General features: G+C 37.9%; 1 protein-coding gene across 1 annotated transcript in view; it reads left to right on the top strand.

Annotated features, from left to right (window-relative positions):
• Positions 1-550: 550 nt before the first annotated feature.
• LOC114658065 (granule associated Rac and RHOG effector protein 1-like) overlaps positions 551-13,223 on the top strand; it is a 214,812-nt gene continuing 202,139 nt past the window's right edge. Inside the window, exon 1 of the mRNA XM_028810093.2 lies at positions 551-700. The gene's annotated coding sequence lies outside the window, so the exon portion shown is untranslated. The remainder of the gene's footprint in view (positions 701-13,223) is intronic.

Here is a 13,223-nt window from a genome sequence, read left to right as displayed (position 1 = left end):
TCAAAGTGATATTTCGAATACCGGTTTAATTGCCGTTTCTGAATAGACCTGTGTGAGCGCCTTGGAAAGAATAGCATTCTATGTATTTCTGGTGTCTACTTTAATTTTGAAATTGACAAGAAATAGAATATTACGGATTTAGAAATGGATGGATGTATAATGAAAATTTAAGAAACGAATTTAAATTTGTTTGACTTAAGTCTTTAGGCATATATAAACATTTTGCGGGGTATTTTTGTGTTGCATTCGGTGTATAAATTATCCTCAAAAATGTATTTCTTCATTTTGTTATCCTGGTCTTTTCCTTACAGTGTCATGATGTGCATCGGGGATACGGCAATTTTTAATATTGGACGGGCCGCCAGTCCAACGTAAAGCGCAACAACACGCAATCAAAACACACGTTAACCGTGTAAGTACAAAGATGTTGTATACGTGGCGTAGCTGTGAGTAGGTCTAAAAATACACATCAATTCCGGTGAATAAAATAACAGTTTTCTACTATGCGTATTTAGAGGAATGCAAAGGCGCAGTTTTCTCGCCTACTGTAACAGCTTCATTGAAAAATCGGGCCCATCGCCCTCCCCCCGAGCGCAGAGAAACTCCCTTTTAGGCCACTTGACCTGGTTGATATGGAGAAACGTCAGTTCCGCCGTACACAGACAGGGATTTGCTGTCAGCGGGGTGGAAAGCGAAGCTGGTAAGAGTGCTTTAAATATCTCATTAAAATACTAGAACTACTACTCCCTCGCAGGAGAGCAATAACGATCAACTTCGGGAGCTGAGGGAGGGTCGACTTGCTGGTGCAGCAGATGTTGATAAAAAAGCAACCAAAAACAAACAACAAGCTAACGATGCCAGTAAAATGTCAGGAAAGCCTGGTGGGAGGCGCGGCGAGGGCGCAGTTTAGAGCGAAAAGTTGTTGGTTTGCGGGGCTCCGGCGCGCTGTGTCGCAGCTCGTCGGGGAATCCAGTCGGGCGGCGTGCCTCGACTCTGCAGTGTGCGGCTTCTGAACTGCACGCAGCTCTGGCTTCTCTCACAGCAGATCCCCACGCTTTTCCTCACCACCTTATTCGTGCTATTTCTATTTTTGTCGGAGTTTTATCGATGAGAAAAAAGGTACGATGATTTAGTACATGCGTGTGGCACCTGGCTTCCCAGTTGATTTGCGTTTGTTCCGCTTGTCTACTGTTTCGCGCACCGAAGGACTAAAATGCTCTTTTTGGGGGCACGCGTCCCTTCTTACAATATGGCTAGTTTCGCCTCGGCAGAACTGTTGCGTCGTTGCCAGTTGCGCTAACGGAGATAAGGTCCACTCGTCAGCTATGGGGTATTTTTTGCGGTGAGATGGGAAGGTGTTTAAAGGTGTTTCGAGTTCTGCAGCGGCGACTACGTGAGTTTCAGCGAAACTGCCAGCCTTCGGCGTACAGGGCTTCATGGCACTTCCCTTCCTGCTACACAGCGATCGGCTGAAGACTCCCTGGTCGAGCTGCTCTGGCGTTGTCGTTCACGGAGTGCGGGTAGAGGCCGGGCGGGGTACGGCAGTTGATCTGTCAGTTTTGGATAGGCCGTGTGGTGGGGATGCACCCGACTTGTCATGTCGAGCCCCTTGTGAGGCGCAGAGCCTACACTGCGCAGTCTGTTCGAACCATCGAGGCGTTCTGCAGGAGCATTATTCATTCACACCACACCGCTTACTCACACATGTTCCGTTATTGTGCCATGAAAACCCGAACTGGAGGAGTAAATCTGCCCATTTGCGGGAGCAGGTGTACGTGTTTTAATACCATCGGTAGTTACGTTACATCGATTGGAGTTGCATTTGAATTAAGCCTACTTGCAGTTAATTAACGCTGCACGTAGCTGGAACTGAGTGTTGGGCAATTGTTTCGAATTTTTAGTAGTTTTCTAGAGTCAAGCAGTGCAACTTGTATTGTAGCAAACCGAAACAATATACAATCTAAGTACTGTACTTAAATTGAATCTGTGCAGTAAGTAACGGAGGGGGGGTTTGGAGGGAAGTGTATGCATTCCATTCATTTTTCAAAAGGCCAACGTAAGTTATAGCTGTGAGGACCGCTGTTCGAAAAAGGCTTTTTTAATAATCTCCATAAGCAATTGGAATGCTATACTGTTTTAATTCACATTTGTAGATTAGATGTATTCAAAAATTCTTTCATTGGTGTATGTTTCTAACCCAGGTCTAGTGTTGGCAGTGGGCCTATCCTAGTAACCTGGGTCACAAGGCAGGAATCATGAATGAAAGAATACCAGTTCTTTGCAAGAAGCAGTTTTCCCACACATCCACACTAACTCAGATTGAGCTAATCAAGCCACATTAGTTCTTGCAAATGGCGTTAACATGAGCTCTGCAATGGTAGACAGTGAAGTTGTGTTTCATTGTTGGCATTCTTTGTGTCTGCATAGATTTTGTCTTCTGTGTTATGCTTGTACATCTCAAAAACATGCATCTTAGGTTATTTGGTGGCCCTGATTTGGCCCTGAATGACAATTATAGATATTTGTGCCACAATGGCTTTGGAAAATAGATCGATGGATAAGGCAGTGTTGTTAGCCTAACCTCTTTCCTACAGCACCATTCAGAATATGTGCATTTTGTCTGAAAATACTTGCATTATGTATCCCTTCAGTCTTTTATGCTGTTTACATAAATAAATATATAAATATTCTCCTTTTTAAAAATTGTTTTAATGGAGAACACTTAAGTCAGTGATTAAGAACATGGCTGCAAAGAGGTCAAGATAGATAAAGCCAAGACAGTTATATGGGAATACACCAGTATGCTATTAAAGTGTACTATATAAGTGCATTTTAATGTAAACAAAAGTATAGAATCTGGCAAGGTTTTTAGCAGATGCATCATTTTTGATTGCTGTTTTTGTAAACAGTGTATATCCTGAGAATCATTTGAGCAAATACAGGAAATAATTTAGCTTCAGCATTCATTATTTTTTTTTTTACTTTCAGTAGAGTCATTAAAGACTTTGGAACACTATTAATTTAATGTAATGAAAATACTTTATAGCAGTAGTTGTTTGCTCACTGTAGAGATGGACTATAGTCAACGTCATTCTTAAGCATCATATGTATATAAACAGTATTGCACTTTGCTGCTCAATTTTTTCTTTAAAGAATATTGTGGATGTAAACAAAATCAGCATTATTGTCACAAGTATGCATAAATACATTTATACGTATCTCAGTAGATTTGAGTACGCAGTCCTCATTTTTTGAAAGCAAATCCAAAGAACCTTACAACTGTATACAGCTATTTGAAATTTGAATTCTAAACAGGGTGTTGACATTGTGTCATAAAGGACATGTCAGGCAGTTTATTTTAAGTTTATCTAGGTAATTTTTATTACACAAATCAGTAATGCAATTCTGTTGTCTGTCTGTAAAATACATAACTAGAAAGTGAAATATGGCACAAGAACAAGTATTTTATTCATTAGTGCAAAAACACAAATGCTTGGTAGATCCAAAACTAGCAGCTGTGGATGAACTACTAGGTTGCAAAAACTACTAGAAAAGAGAGCAACATAGAGTGGCAGAACAGCAAGCATCATAGCACTCTCTCTCCCAAAGTAATTTCCTGTGTCACCACTACCATTTATAGTCCTATTGTTAAATGATTTAAATTAAATTATACCTAACTTTTTAGCAAGACCCAAATAAAGGCTTAAGATTTTTTTTTAAATTTAAAATGTTTTGTTTAATTGAAAAGTTTGCCAAAAATGAAAAAAAGCTTTTAAAATAGCACCTGACACCAATTTAAATTACTTTTTTACGTCTTAAGAAAGGTTTAGTACCTTTCTTATTTTTTGCAAAGTATGTGTTCCAAGACTGGTGTTGTTTTGGTCAAATATATGCCCTTTTATTGGTCAAGTCAAAAGTTATGAGTGAATGTTGTTTTCAGACACATTACTTTTTTTTTTTTTTTTTTTTTTTAAGACAGTAACATACCGTGCAATCAAGTCTAACTTATACATTGAAGAAAATAACGTTACATGCAGTCAAGTTGAAATTAACAAAAACGCAACATTCTTTATAACTGATTTATTTTTGAACTGTAGAAACAGCAGTCTGAACCAAATAGTGTGCTGAAAAGTTATACATAATGTAATGTAAGGCAAATTTAACCAGATAGATATTCCAGATCTAAAATGCACTGTCGCTCCTCCAGTTTTATGAATCTAGTTGCAGGAAATTTACGCTTGGCCACTGCAATAGAAACAACTACAATATCTAGTTGAAAGTGGGACTTTTTTTTACCCCCAATATCTTTCTGAAGTGCTGTAGGCATGGGTAAAATAAGATGCTAGGAACATCTTTTAATGATTTTGGTCCTGACTGAGTAGATATCATACACATTTTATACAGAGTTGTTGGCCACACGTTTTTGCTACACACCCCTTTTCTATCCTTCTACCAATGTACTCTGTAGTGTTGAAATCTGGGGGCTGTGCAGATCTTTACAATATACTGGAGTTGCTACCATGTCTGTGTTAGCAGATTGAGATGACACATGTTTTGTAGTATGGCACATTTTTCTGCTGGAAGTATCCATTTAACAAAAAAAGCTAAACTCTGGCTATTAAGTGATCATCAGCAATTCGTAGGTATACCTCAGCTTTAAAGTGATGCTCATTTGGTATTAAAAGGTCTAGTGTCTGCCAAGAAAATATTACCCCCACCATTCCACTGCATCCACCAGCCTGTACCATTGAGACACAAGTAAGCCCGCGATTCGCTAGCGAATCGGAAATCCAGGAATGGCAATCAGTTTCTGTTCCGTCCGATATCTGGATGGATGACATATCATGGAGGGTGGGTGCGTCTGGGGAAATGTCATTTAATTCAATACGCATATCTGTACTAAAGCGGTTTCGTTTTGTGGAGACGTGATTCTGTTGCCTTTGCTGACACCGACTGCTGGGATCTATATTACTGGCACAGTGGATTAGAGCAAGTGTAGTGAACAGGTTGTGTTGTTTGGGCGCCACCTACTGACTGGTGAACAGGTTGTGTTGTTTGGGCGCCACCTACTGACTCTGGGAAGCTGCTGCGTTTGACTCTGGGGTGTGCGCCATGGCGGGAAGCCGCTGCGTGATGAAATATCATGGAGGGTATATGCGGTGGTGTGGGCGGTCGCGTCCGGGCGGCTGTACAACCTGGCGTGCACGCTTTACCTCAGGTGTTGTTCACAGGTCGTAGGCATGGTAAAGTTTCCATTTAATTCACTAACCCTATTTGAACTAAAGTGGTTTCTTTGTGTGGGCGCCTTCGTTCATTGTTTGTATCCATGACTGTACAGGTTGTGTTGTTTGGGCGCTCACAGGTTGTGTTGTCTGGGTGCCACCGTGTTTTGGGAAGCCGCTGCATTTGACTCTGGGGCGGGCGCCACGGTGCAGCACATTGTGTTATTTGGGCGCCACCTACTGACTCTGGGAAGCCACTGCGTTTGACTCTGGGGCGGGCGCCAAGGCCGCAGTGCGCATGCGTGCATTTGACTCTGGACTCTGGGGCGGGCGCCAAGGCCGCAGTGCGCATGCACCTCGGTGCGTCCGCCGTGCATAAATTAACTGTGGTTTAGTAAGATAGATGATAGGATGGCTCCATGGAGTCATGTGATACAGTATATGCAATGTTCTGTCTCTATGTTTAGTATATTGCAGCAGAAATTAAGATTAATGAGATCAGGCAATGTTTATCCAATGTTCATTTGTCCATTCCTGTTGATCAGATACCCAAATGTAGCCTCATCTTTCTCTTCTTACTTAACAGGAGTGAAATTTAGTATTATCTGCTGCTGTCGTAGCCAATCTGTGTCAGTGCCCAATGTGCTTTGCCTAGAAAGGAATCTCTGGAAAAAGTGGCATTGTTTTGTAGATATATGAGTATTTTTGAAATTTTTTATTCTCTTGAACACGTCTGGCCATTCTCCTCTTATTGCCATCATTGACAAGATGTTTTATCCACAAATCTGCCACTTACTTTCTGTTTTTATGTATTGCACCATTCTGTGTATGACTGTGATGAATACATAAGTTTAGTCATAATAGTTTCAGTAATGTGGTTTGTATTTTGCAAGGTACAGAGTTGTTAATTTTATTTTCAGTAATTTTTAGAAATGCATGTACTTTCTGTAGTACTTCATTTAAAGTTTGCTTTAAACTTTGTAATAACCTTCTAAGGAGTACTGCAGGTAACTGTCTTTAAAAGCTTTGCCCAAAATCAAATTCTGACTCCTTAATTTCTAGCGTACTTGTGAGGTGACAAATTCTGGACGCACACTGTGAAAGCTGAACTAAATTTTAATCATTGCTTATTTACTTGTATATGTTCACATTACTCACAGCATTCCTTCTATTTTATAAATAGCTTATGCCAAAGTCTTCAGGAAGTTATTTTCTATTCTGGGATGCATGTGATCTGGTGTATTTAAACTTAATAACATTTATTTGTACTTTATAACAAGACCTGAGGTGGAATGGGTAGCAAATGAAAGTCCTTGTCCTCTTACAAGGCAGCTTAGCTAATTATTATGAAGCCAGATTTTTTTATTATTTGATTATTTCACCCGTTATGTATTCACTGTACATAGTCTTCATCGTATGTAGAGTAAAAAAGGAAGTTGTTTTCAGTGATTTTATTGCATTAATTTCTGTTTCTATTTTTTTCATATCAGCCATGTCATTGCTTCAGTAAGATTTGTTAAAGTTGTTCTGGGCCTATCAGAAAAGGTGTCTAAAACTAAGAGAAGTAACAACAAAATGGAAAAATATCAAATTGGTTATCAAAAATAATAATGATGTGCTTTTTAAGTAATAGAGAATATTAAATAGATCCATATTCTTAGTTTAAGTGTTTGGCAGTGAACGTTCACGTTTAGTGTACAGTACAATAGTTGTTTCATGAATGACTCAGTATGAAACCCTGGGTGGGGTTACTTAGGATTAGTCACTCTTTACAAACATAAACATTGAACTATAGTAGGATATGCAGATAGGTATAATTTCCTCAAATTATAAGAGTGAGAATTGACAACTTTAATTTCGCTTTTTTTAGTTTTTAAGAAACCGTGTAAAAAATATTGCCAAATGTGCAACTAATTAATTTTGTAATTATTTTCCTGTTGCACTTTTTATCACAGGGCAGCATGGTGGCACAGTGGTAGCGCTGTTGCCTCGCAGTAAGGAGACCTGGGTTCGCTTCCCGGGTCCTCTCTGCGTGGAGTTTGCATGTTCTCCCCATGTCTGGGTGGGTTTCCTCCAGGTGCTCCGGTTTCCTCCCACAGTCCAAAGACATGCAGATTAGGTACATTGGTGATCCTAAATTGTCCCTAGTGTGTGCTTGGGAGGGTGTGTGTGTCCTGCGGTGGGCTGGGATTTGTTTCTGCCTTGCACCCTGTGCTGGCTAGGATTGGCTCCAGCAGACCCCCATGGAGGATATAGTGGGTTGGAAAATGACTGACTGACTGACTGACTTTTCATTACATCATTGAGAGTTTTCTCTTCCGTGTACATGGCATGGAAAATAGACTAAATTATTTTGTAAAAATATAAATTGCAACAGTAAGTTATTCTTTTTTTTTTTTTCTTTCATTGTGATGTGGAAAAGATTGTCAGTGCAATGAATTTAGTTTTTTTTTTTAACTGCATTGTTAAAACACTGTGTATTTAATGTTGTAAATATACTTAGAAATTATATTTTATTGTTGAGGTCTCCATTATTACAGTGTGGATGTTTAGCTGGTTTTTGTGGTTAGAAAGATTGTAGACTACATTTGGTGAGGTCATGTGGAATGTATTTCCTGTTTGGGTCATTGAAGCTCGGAAATGTTGGAAATTTCTGCCCTTCCAGTAATGACAGAGCTTTGGTTTACAGAACAGAGCTTGTTGAGAGAGAGAGTGTGTGTGTGTGTGTGTGTGTGTGTACAGACATGCCTGTAAACCTTTAGGTTTATTTTAGAAAGAAAAATGCTAAACTATTGCCACATTAGCTTACAGCGTAGATTTATTTTAATAGATATTTACTTACGATTAACAGATTAAACATGCAAAAATTTTCAGGAAGAAAACTTAAATTTACTTATGTGATTCTGTTATCAGCATGAGTATTTAAGTTTAGACAAAACTAATATTGTTTTATTAGTGTATTTATGGAATTGTTGGTTATAGAAAATTTTATATTTGTCAATGGTAACAAGTGGTAAGCCTGTGACAACTTTTTTTTTTACATCTGTGCGGAGATGCCATGTAAAATATGCTTTGTCTTTTATTCTGAAGTGCCTGTTTAAAATAGGGTAGCATAGTGGTGCAGCGATTACCATGTCTGCCTCACATCTCCATTATCCTTTATTTGAATCTCATGTCAGACACAGTCAGTGTGACATCTACTTTTTCTGACTCATACATACATTTTTTTCTCTGGATATTTCAGTTTTTGCCTCTCATCCAGAACACATGAATGTTAGGTTAATTGGTTAGTATTCAGTAAATATGGCCCATATGTGTGTGCACTGTCATGACATCTTACCCTATTTCTTACCTTGCTCCTAATGCTATAAGGATATATACCAACACCTTTCAACCCCAAATTGTGTTAAGTAGAATAGAAAATGGATTAAATGACACATATATATATATACGTATATTTTGTGTTGTGTATATGTGGATATTTTTGTGTTGTTTTTCTTTACTCACAGATTAAAAAAAAAAACTGCAAAAAGGGCAACCAGCCTTATTTGTTTTATAGCACTATATGTTATCTGTAGTGTTTTGACATTACAGTATTGAAGGTACCCAGTTTTGGATTCTTGAATTGGTTGTGCCTTTCTTGTACATGTGTCTTGCATCAGTTAGTCTTATGAATCATAAGGTTCAGTGCTTCAATTTGTAATTGAAGTTGACATTGTCAGTGTATTTGCTAAGTGTTTTTTTTACGGTCTGCATAAATACTTGTAATATTTTTGTGGTAGTTTGTAGGTATTGGCCTGGATATTCAAGTACATGAACAGCTGTTAGTGCTTGATTTTGGTTAAAACACCAATTCAAGCCCTACCCCTAACTATCACAGGGAGCCTACACTGTTTAGAACACTGGAACAATTCAATTTCAGTTAGAAGTGTGTTGTGAATAATAAGAGTTATTCAGTTTACTCCACGTATAACAAAAGAATAGTTAAATAAAATACACAACTCCTGAAACAAAGTGAGGGTGAGTAATCCAGCAGAAATCATCAAAAAGAGCTGCTGGTTTAGGAGCATTTCACTTTAAAACAAAATGCAGTTTCCTGCCATCACCCATCCATCCATCCATCCATTATCCAACCTGCTATATCCTAACTACAGGGTCATGGGGGTCTGCTGGTGCCAATCCTAGCCAACACGGCGCAAGGCAGGAAACAAACCCTGGGCAGGGTGCCAGACCACTGCAGGGCACACACACCCACACACCAAGCACACACTAGGGACAATTTAGAATTGCCAATGCACCTAACCTGCATGTCTTTGGACTGTTGGAGGAAACCCACGCAGACACGGGGAGAACATGCAAACTCCATTCAGGGAGGACCCCGGAAGCGAACCCGGGTCTCCTAACTGCGAGGCAGCAGTGCTACCCACTGCACCACCGTGCCACCCTCCTGCCATCACTGTAACAATAAATTAGTATATCATCCACAGCATAATGGCTCTGCAGCAGCATTTAGAGAAAGACATTTCACCTAAGCCTTACTTAAAAGCACAAGCTAGATTATAGCGGGTTTGTAAATGGATGGATATCTGGTAGGCATTTCCTGCTGTTTCATTCTACTAGTGTAAATGATGCAATAAACCTAGACAAATTTAGAACTCTTTACATGTACCTTGAATGTATTCTAACCTAAGTATAATTTGGAAGTGTTTCAATTTACATACAATGATCAATAAAAAAGTGACCCCCATTTACTTATTTTCTACTATAGACTCCTAGATAGATTTTTTTTCAGTTGCCTAATGCTACAAATGAATTCTCATGACATGTTCATTCATCTTAAAGGAATAACTTCACCAAAAAGTAAATTTTTGTATATGTTACTTAACCCATGTATGTTTGTGGGTGTTGGATGAGAAAAAAATGTTAATTTTTATGTTAAAAAAGTTTAATGTTTTTGTGGAGAACAGACTTAACAATGATTCTGGTAGGAAGAGTAAACATAACAAAAATGTCAATAGAAAAAAAAATCACATTACTCATGTTGCATAATCCACATGTCACATTATCCAGTTTTATGCTCACAGTGTGCAAACAAAATCTATTTTTTGCTAAAATACTGTTAAATTAATACCTCCAGAAAATGAAAGTAGTTCATAGGTAGGAAGCCCCTTTGTACAGGGTTGTAGTTTTGAATTAAAGACCCAACTCTCCCCCTCTTTCATTGGTCAAGAGCCCTGTCTTCAATTTAAAAGCTCAAAAACATCATCACTCAAAACTACATGGGGTAAGAAACAAAAAAAATCATTTGGGTGGAGTATTCCTTTAAATACTTTCCCAACTTGTAAGTATTGTTTGACTTTTTAAACCTCAGGAGAATCAAACTCTTGTTTGACTGAGTTCCAAAGAACATTGTTTAGTTACATAACATAAATTTGAACTGTTTCCAAACATGTAAGACAGAGGTCGGATTTGAGATATTTAATTGGAGAATTATGCCTGCTACTTTAAGCTGAAAATAATCAGCTGAAATGGTTAAAAGCTAAAGCTGACCTGCACCTAATCAAAGTGCATCACGGACAACCCTTTAAACATGGATGTAATAGCTAAACCTCACCCTTTTTTACTGGATAAATGGTTTGCCTGTAGAAAAACAGGGAAACGTGACCTGAGGCAAGACAGTCTTTTGCATCAAGTATAACAGTAATTAAATGAATGATTTCATGTATTTTAAAAAAAGCCTCTTATTGTAACGTGCTGGTCAAACCAGGGCATTACAATATAGATGATAGGATATCATTTTCATTTGAAGAGTCTGCAACTATTTATTTTTAGAGAATGTCCCTAGCTTGAAATGCAGTTTATATATGTTTAATTTCTCGTGAAGCTATTTTAAAGTTTTTCATCTTTTTCCAGTAAAATATTTTGGAGATCTTGAAATGAAGTACCCATTTTGTTATTTAGTTATGTAATTTATAACCATAAAGGTTGTTTTTTTTTTTTTTTGGGATTACATGGTTAATTAATGAAAGTACATAGAGACAGAAATATAACAAAGGCATGATGTCCCTTTTTGGAAAATGCACTGTTCATTTCATTTTAACCTTTCTCGGACTTCGTTCTTTATCAAGTACATTTGCTTTTTACTGGGTATATTGAACTTCTGCGGCTTGCTTGTACAAGTGGGTTGCTGCCCTCTGTACATACAATGATCAATAACTTTATAGTTTCCTTACTCAGCCTAAGATGTTGCAGCAATCCAGCTGTGTTCAGACACATTGCCTAGTGCCATGTTCAGATTACTCCCCCCTACTTTTATGGCTTCTGGATTTCAATTTACTAATCTTGCAACACTTTTTAAAGTCTGTTTCATTGTAATAATCTGCTTTACTGATATGCCTTCAACATATTTGTAACATTTGCATCAACTGTAACACTTAACATCCAAAATATAAATTGCTTCCTCAATTTTGACAATTAAGTTGAGTTTTTTTATTATCCATAGTGTTATGAAAAATCATTGATGCTTGTAAACCTTATTTGCTTTGATTATTAGATTCTCAGCCAGTTTACTTCAAAGCTTATCATGTTTCCAAAATCTGGCCTCATGATTCCAACCCCAAAAAATAATACTTTGGTTAGAGGAAAAAGCTGGCCATGCATGACATAGCTCACATTGCTGCTTTGATTCTTGGGATTTTAACTCCTCCTACCAGATCATTACTAGACAAGTGATGTCACTGGGGTGCTGTTTCTGGTGATTTATCTGAAAACAGCTGCATTTGTTTATTCCTTGATTCTTTGAAAGTGCCCACATGAAAGAGTAGTTTTCGCTATGAAAAGAAAGAAAATGTGATATTTCTCCTTTAAAAGCAAGCATAACCTCCGCCCCGCCAGAGGTACAACAAGTAAGCTTAATATCTTGAATCCCCACCAGCTGATAATGATTTGAGCACATGTACCTGTGTTTCACACAACGATCTGTCAAAGTCTCCAGAGCACTAAAAGGTCCCTGATTCATGAGTTTTCTGCTTGGTTAAACCAGCATTAGATAATATCATCCTCTGACATTCAGGACTGTGAGCAAAATGGTCTCCCACATCAATAGCATAGTTCTAACCCTAATTAAAGGATTATCATTATTTTCACCCCTATGATTATAAACATGTTAAAGCACCACCATAAGATAGAACAGAAACAGAACATATACCTTCCAATAATTATGTAGTGACCACTACATTTTGGGTCACTGTCTCAGTCCATTGGCCATTCCTTTTTATTTTGAGCTTTAGATGATGGATCAGGTAATTTTGATTTCATTTGTTCCTCTTTGATAGCAGGCCATCTAGGCGCTGAGACAGAAAAGCAACACCAAACTGTGATTCTCCTTTCATTATGCTTTATGGCTGGGATATGGTTTTGGGGTCAGTGTATGGCACTTGTTTTCCATTGTGTTGTACACTTTTACCAAGGAGTTTAACTTTTGTCTAATCTATTCATTTAACATTGTCCTAGAAGCATTGTGCAACGTCTGGGTGTATTCTTGGGAAACTTGTGACATGCAACAGTGTTTCTTTTGGTGAGACTAAACTTTTGTACAGTTGTTAAATTTTTTTTTAAAATTTTTATTGCAGGCTACAACACCTCCAATCTCATCTTGTTGATTGGAACATCTGTTTGAATTTGGATTTATGTTTGGAATTTGGACAAGTGTTTAGCCTAGCAGTTAACATACTTTTTTAAACCTGGACTATGGATATTTAAATGTTGTGTTAAGAACTAATAAAAAGTACAGTTGTTTGTGTTTCAATACTTTAAATGGATTGTGATTGTCTGTGTTTGTTATTGTGACAGTTTATGATCAGGCCACATTATTATACATAATTAATGCAGAATTCCAAAGAGTTCAGAATTTAGTTTTCTTGCGACAGTGTGTTTGAATGGTTCTGTATCTCTCTCCCTCTATAGTATGTATGTATGTATGTATGTATGTATGTATGTATG

This window comes from Erpetoichthys calabaricus, chromosome 9, assembly GCF_900747795.2.
Source record: "Erpetoichthys calabaricus chromosome 9, fErpCal1.3, whole genome shotgun sequence".
NCBI classification, from domain to species: Eukaryota; Metazoa; Chordata; class Cladistia; order Polypteriformes; family Polypteridae; genus Erpetoichthys; species Erpetoichthys calabaricus.
Note: the sequence above shows the minus strand (reverse complement) of the source record. Positions and strands in the feature narration are given on the sequence as shown.